The 5,427-nt window shown below is 37.6% G+C and overlaps 1 long non-coding RNA gene across 1 annotated transcript; it reads left to right on the top strand.

Moving 5' to 3' along the window:
* Nucleotides 1-446: 446 nt before the first annotated feature.
* Nucleotides 447-3,347, top strand: LOC124091195 (uncharacterized). The gene is made up of 2 exons (XR_006851309.2): nt 447-711; nt 2,820-3,347. It is a non-coding gene; the product is annotated as an uncharacterized LOC124091195 (long non-coding RNA).
* The last annotated feature ends 2,080 nt before the right edge of the window (nt 3,348-5,427 follow it).

The following is a 5,427-nucleotide window of genomic DNA, read 5'->3' as shown; positions in this document are numbered from 1 at the left end:
GTCTACAATCCCATCAACAATGTACAAGTGTACCATTTTCCCCACAACCTCTCCAGCATTTATTATTGTTTGTATTCTTGAGCACTGCCATTCTGGATAGAATAAGATGAAATATTAGTGTGGTTTTGATTTGCATTTCCCTGGTCAATAGAGATGGTGAACAAGTTTTCATATATTTGTTGGCCATTGGTGTTTCTTCCTTTGAGAAATGTTTATTTCTTTTGTCCATTTATTGGTTGGATTATTTGGCTTTTTGGTGTTTTTTAGTTTGTTTGTTTTTTTTTTTTTGGTATATTCTGGATATTAATCCTCTATTGGAGAAGTAGTTGGCAAAGATTTTCTCGCATGGTATTGGTTCTGTCTTCATACTCATCATCATTTCCTTTCTGAGCAAAAGCTTTTAATTTTATGCCACCCCACGTATTGATTCTTCATCTTATTTCTTGTGCTTTGGAAGTCTTGTTAAGGAAGTCTGTGCCAGCACCAATATGATGGAGTGTTTACCTTATGTTTTCTTCTAGACCAGTTTCTGGTCTAATTCCTAAATTTTTGATCCATTTCAATTTGACTTTTATGCAGGGTGAAACATAGAAAACTAGTTTGATTTTTCTCCACTTAGTTTTTTTACAGTTTTTCCAGCACCATTTGTGAAAAAAGGTTGTCTTTTGTTCAAAGTACATTTTGGGCACCTTTGTCAAGTATCAGATGGCTGTAAGTATGTGGATTTGTTTCTGTGTCTTCTATTTTATTCCACTCATCTTCCTGTCTCTTTGATGTCAATACCATGCTATTTTTTTAGAGAGAGAGAGAGAGAGAATCATCTAACATTTATTTTCAGTTTTCAGTGGACAGAACATCTTTATTTTCTTTTTTATGTGGTGCTGAGGATCTAACCCAGCGCCCCGTGCATGCCAGGCGAGCGTATTACCGCTTGAGCCACATCCCCAGCCCCGCTATTTTTGTTACTACAGTCCTGCAATATAATTTCAGATCAGGTATTGTGATGTTTCCACATTATTCTTCTTACTCAATATTACTTTTGCTATTCTGGGTCTCTTATTCTTCCAAATTAATTTAAGGATTGCTTTTTTCTAACTCTAAACACCAAAAAGCCAAATTGATTGGGATTACATTAAATCTGATAATACTTTTGGTAGTATGGTCATTTTGACAATTCTGTCTATGCAAGAACATGGGAAGTGTTTCCATTTTCTAAGGTCTTCTTCAATTTCTTTTCTGAGAAAGAAAATTCTATAATTTTAATTGTAGAGATATTTGTCCTCCTTGGCTAGATTGATCTTGTATCCTGCTACTTTGCTCTTTTCTGTAATAATTATAAGCTCTAGAAGTCTTCAGGTGGAGTAGTGTTTTTGGGGGGGGTGGGTAGTCTTCTAGATATAGGATCATGTCATCTGAAGAGATAGTTTGACTTCTTCTTTTCCTATTTGTACCTCTTTAATTTCCTCCTGTCATATTGCTATGACTGGAATTTAGAGAACTATAGTACATAAAAGTGGTAAGAGTGGACAACCTTATCTTGTCCCTAATTTTGGTTAGTTTGGCTAAGCATTTACCAATCTAATTCATCTTTTAAAAGAAAAAACTCTTCATTGCCTTGATCCTGTGTATTTTTTATACTTAATTTCATTAATTTTGGCTTTCATCTTAATTATTTACTGTCTTCTACTGATTGTAGAATTACTTTGTCTTTTTTCTGAGGTCTTAGGTTGAGCATAAGCATTTCTCTAATTGCTAGAGATGATGAACATTTTTCCATATTTGTTGTTCAGTTTGTCATGTAAAATATTTGAATTTCCATCCCTTTCATTTTAGGTATGTCATTGTAGGTATTTTTGTGCATTTCCCCTAAGTATTCCCTTTAATGTGAGCCAGAGCCAAGCAATTCTGGTGTGAACCTATAGCAGCATAGCTTCAGTACCAGAAAATGCTATTCTTGCACTTCTCTATTTGTCCGCCTCAGTTACTGGTGTCATGATGTAACATGTATGCATTGTGTACAGGACTACATGGAGAAATCACGATAATCTTTAAGCCTCCCTTTTGTCCCCACAGGTGGGGCACTCTCTCATACTTTGCCCTCAAAATTATCCTGAGGCAAGCATATGAAGGGCTCACTGAACATCTGGAGCCTGGGTGTCATTCTGTATTTTATGTTGATATGGAGGTGCCCACTGTTAAGGAGATGCAGAGGCAGATTGTGCTTGGAACCTACCACATCCCTCCCTGTGTTTCTGTGGCAACACAAATACTCACCCACCAAATTGACCCTGGGCCCCAGGAAGCAGCCTACAGCCAAGCACCATGACTGATGCAGGGCAAGCAGTATTTACCTCATGATTATAATGAGGCACTCCCCAAATATTCAGATCCAAAATTACTGAAAGAAGTGTTCAATATGGGTTATGATCTACACAAGACCTGGGTGTCTCTGGCCAAAAGAAAGTTCAGTGCATCCATGGCTACCTACCTTATACTAGAGCACCAGAAAAGCCAGGGAACAGGCTTATATTCCAGGTGGGGCACCCCACCATATTCCAGGTGGGGCACTCTCTCATACTTTGCCCTCAAAATTATCCTGAGGCAAGCATATGAAGGGCTCAGGGCTGTTACTCAGAGGGTTAAGCCTCTCTCACATACCTTGGATCTTTCTAATTTCCTTGTCCTCCCAAAACGGTGTCCCTTCACCCCTACCCCCTTGTCCTGTGAGCCTCCACTGCCTGAGGAGGCCCAATAATCAGGGCAGAAGCATATCAGAAGGACAGCCAGGCTGCCATTCATTTCTCCTATCCATCTGCAAGGACCCCCACACCTGATAAAGCCTCCCAGACTGACTCTGGGCAACCCCATGCCAATGAAAACTTCTGGAAGCAGGTGACTGGGAAGATTGATACCTGTGTCAACAACTGTGCTACTGTGTGTCACGCATCAGTAGTAAGGTGGCTCCAATGTAAGAGGGCAGGAATCTGCAAGATTCAAAAAGTGTGGCTCCAATAAAGGGAAGAGGTGAGCAGACTCAAACAGTGCACAGCCAGAGAACCTGTGCTCTGTGGATCCTGACACCTTGCATAGACATCAGTGAACAGCTGCAGGAGCAACATGTGCTGACTACCTCAGGTTTCTCTGTGCAGGTTTCAGCCCAGAGCACTTCTGCGTCCACCTGGACATCAGGAGTCTCCTCTGCCCCAACCTGCAGAAGTCATCAGAGACTGTTCTCCTTGGGACACTCTCCCTGCCCTGCTCCTCTGTCATTACTCCAATTCTTCTGAGATGTTTCATAATAAATTTGTTTCAGACAAAAATAAATAAATAAAAGAGTATTGTTCAATCTCCATGTGTTTTCATGTTTTATTTTCCTACTGTTGATTTCTAGTTTCATTACATTATGAACTGATATGATGCATAGAATTATACCAATAATTTTGTATTTGCTAAGATTTACTTTGTGACCAAGAATATGATCTATTTTGAAAAAAGTTCCATGAACTGCTGAGAAGATAAATTCAGCTGTTTTGCAGTGAAATATCTATAGATGTCTGTTAGGTTCACTTAATTTTTTATGTTGGAAATATCTTTATTGATTTTATGTTATGATGACCTGTCTATTGATGATAAGGAAGTATTAAAATGATCATCACCCAGTATTATTGTGTTGTAGTCTATCTGAGATATAATGTCATGGAGTATTTTTTATGTAATTGAGTGCACTGACATTTGGGGCATATATACTATTGTTATATCTTGTTGTATTGTTCCGTTTATGATAACATAGTGATCTTCTTTGTCTCTTCTGATTAATTTTTGCTTGAAATCTTCTTTTCAGATATGAGAATAGCAACTCCTGCATTCTTTGGGACTCCATTTGCATGAAATACTTTTTCCATTATTTTACCTTCAGTTCAGGATGCCTTTACCTATGAGTCTTTATAAACAGCATGTAGTTGGATATTGGGGGTTTTTATTATTATTCATTCTGATAATATATGTCTTTTAATTGGGGAGTTGAGACATTAACTTCAGTGTTAGTATGGATATGTGTTTGTGGATTCCTGCCATTTTGATTGTTTGCTATGTTTAATACTGTCTTGATTACTGTTTAGTATATTACTCTTCTATTGCTCTTTCTCTATTTGGAATCTCTAGGATTTGTTTCTGGGTTCCTCTGTGTGCAATTTATCTTTACATACTTTTTGTACTGCTGGCTTGGTGTTCATGAATTCTTTCAGTTTATTCTTATTATGGCAAGTTTTTATTTCCTCCTCAAATTTGAAACTGAGCTTTGCTGGGTATAATAACCTTGGTTGGCAGTTGTTTTCTTTCAGAACTTGGGATAACTCATCCCAGTCTCTCCTTAATTCTAGGGTCTGAATTGAGAAATCAGAAGTGATCCTTATTCATTAGCCTCTAAATGTGACCTGGTGTATTTTTTTTCCAGTTTTTAATATCCTTTGCTTATTTTCAGTTAGGTATTTTGATTACGATGTATTTTGAATGTGGATGTCTCTCATTTCTGATGTGGGAAAAGTTTGTTTATAACTCTCTTTGAAAATGTTCTTAACACCTATAGCTTGTATCTCCATGTTCTCTTATATCCCAGTGATTCTCACGTTTGGCCTCTTGATGTTGTCCCAGAGTTCTTGTATATTCTGATCATGTTCAATAATTTTTCTCATTTATTGCACTGTGTACTGTGTACTCAAGTTCACAGATGCTGTCTTCAAGGCCCCATGTTCTCTCTTCAAGGGCTGAAATTCTATTATCTATGCAATCTAATCTGTTAGTGATGCTTTCAAGTGAATTTTTATTTGATTCATTGTGTCTTCCATTTCTGTGAGTTCTGATTGGTTTCTTTTCAATGTTTCTATTCCTTTGTTGATCTGGTCTTTTGTCTTTTGTATCACTCTCTTAATTCATTACATCTCTTTAGTTCATTAGACATTTTAATAATCAGTTTTTAAATAATCCTTCTCTGGGATCTCATCCATTTCCATATCAGTGGGATTTTCTGTTGGGGAATTGTGAATTTAGATGGGAGATTTATTTGCCTGTTTCCTCATGTCTTCAGAAGTCTTTGACTTGTGCATGGAGTGTCCTTTTGTGCATAATTACCTTACTTGTTCTGGGGCTTCTGTCTGGTTTTATTACATGAGTAGTTGTCAAGGAGTGAAATCTGAAGTCCTTTCTCATTATTTCTCTTTTGGTCCTGGTTGTTGTTTTAAAGTTTTTGTCTCTTCAGTTCTTTGAGTTGGAGTAATGTTAAGGCTCAAGTGAGGCAAGATTATGTTCTGGGTGAGATTCACTGTTGCTTGATTGAGATGTATTTCTTAGCAGCAAGATCTCTATTTTGTGATCTTAAAGTGTTCTGACCTCTTTTCAGCCCCTCTTAGTGGGAGGGAGAACCAGGAATGG

This window comes from Marmota monax, unplaced genomic scaffold, assembly GCF_021218885.2.
Source record: "Marmota monax isolate L192 unplaced genomic scaffold, Marmota_monax_Labrador192_F-V1.1 WCK01_AAM20220418_F8-fsc00025, whole genome shotgun sequence".
NCBI classification, from domain to species: Eukaryota; Metazoa; Chordata; class Mammalia; order Rodentia; family Sciuridae; genus Marmota; species Marmota monax.
Note: the sequence above shows the minus strand (reverse complement) of the source record. Positions and strands in the feature narration are given on the sequence as shown.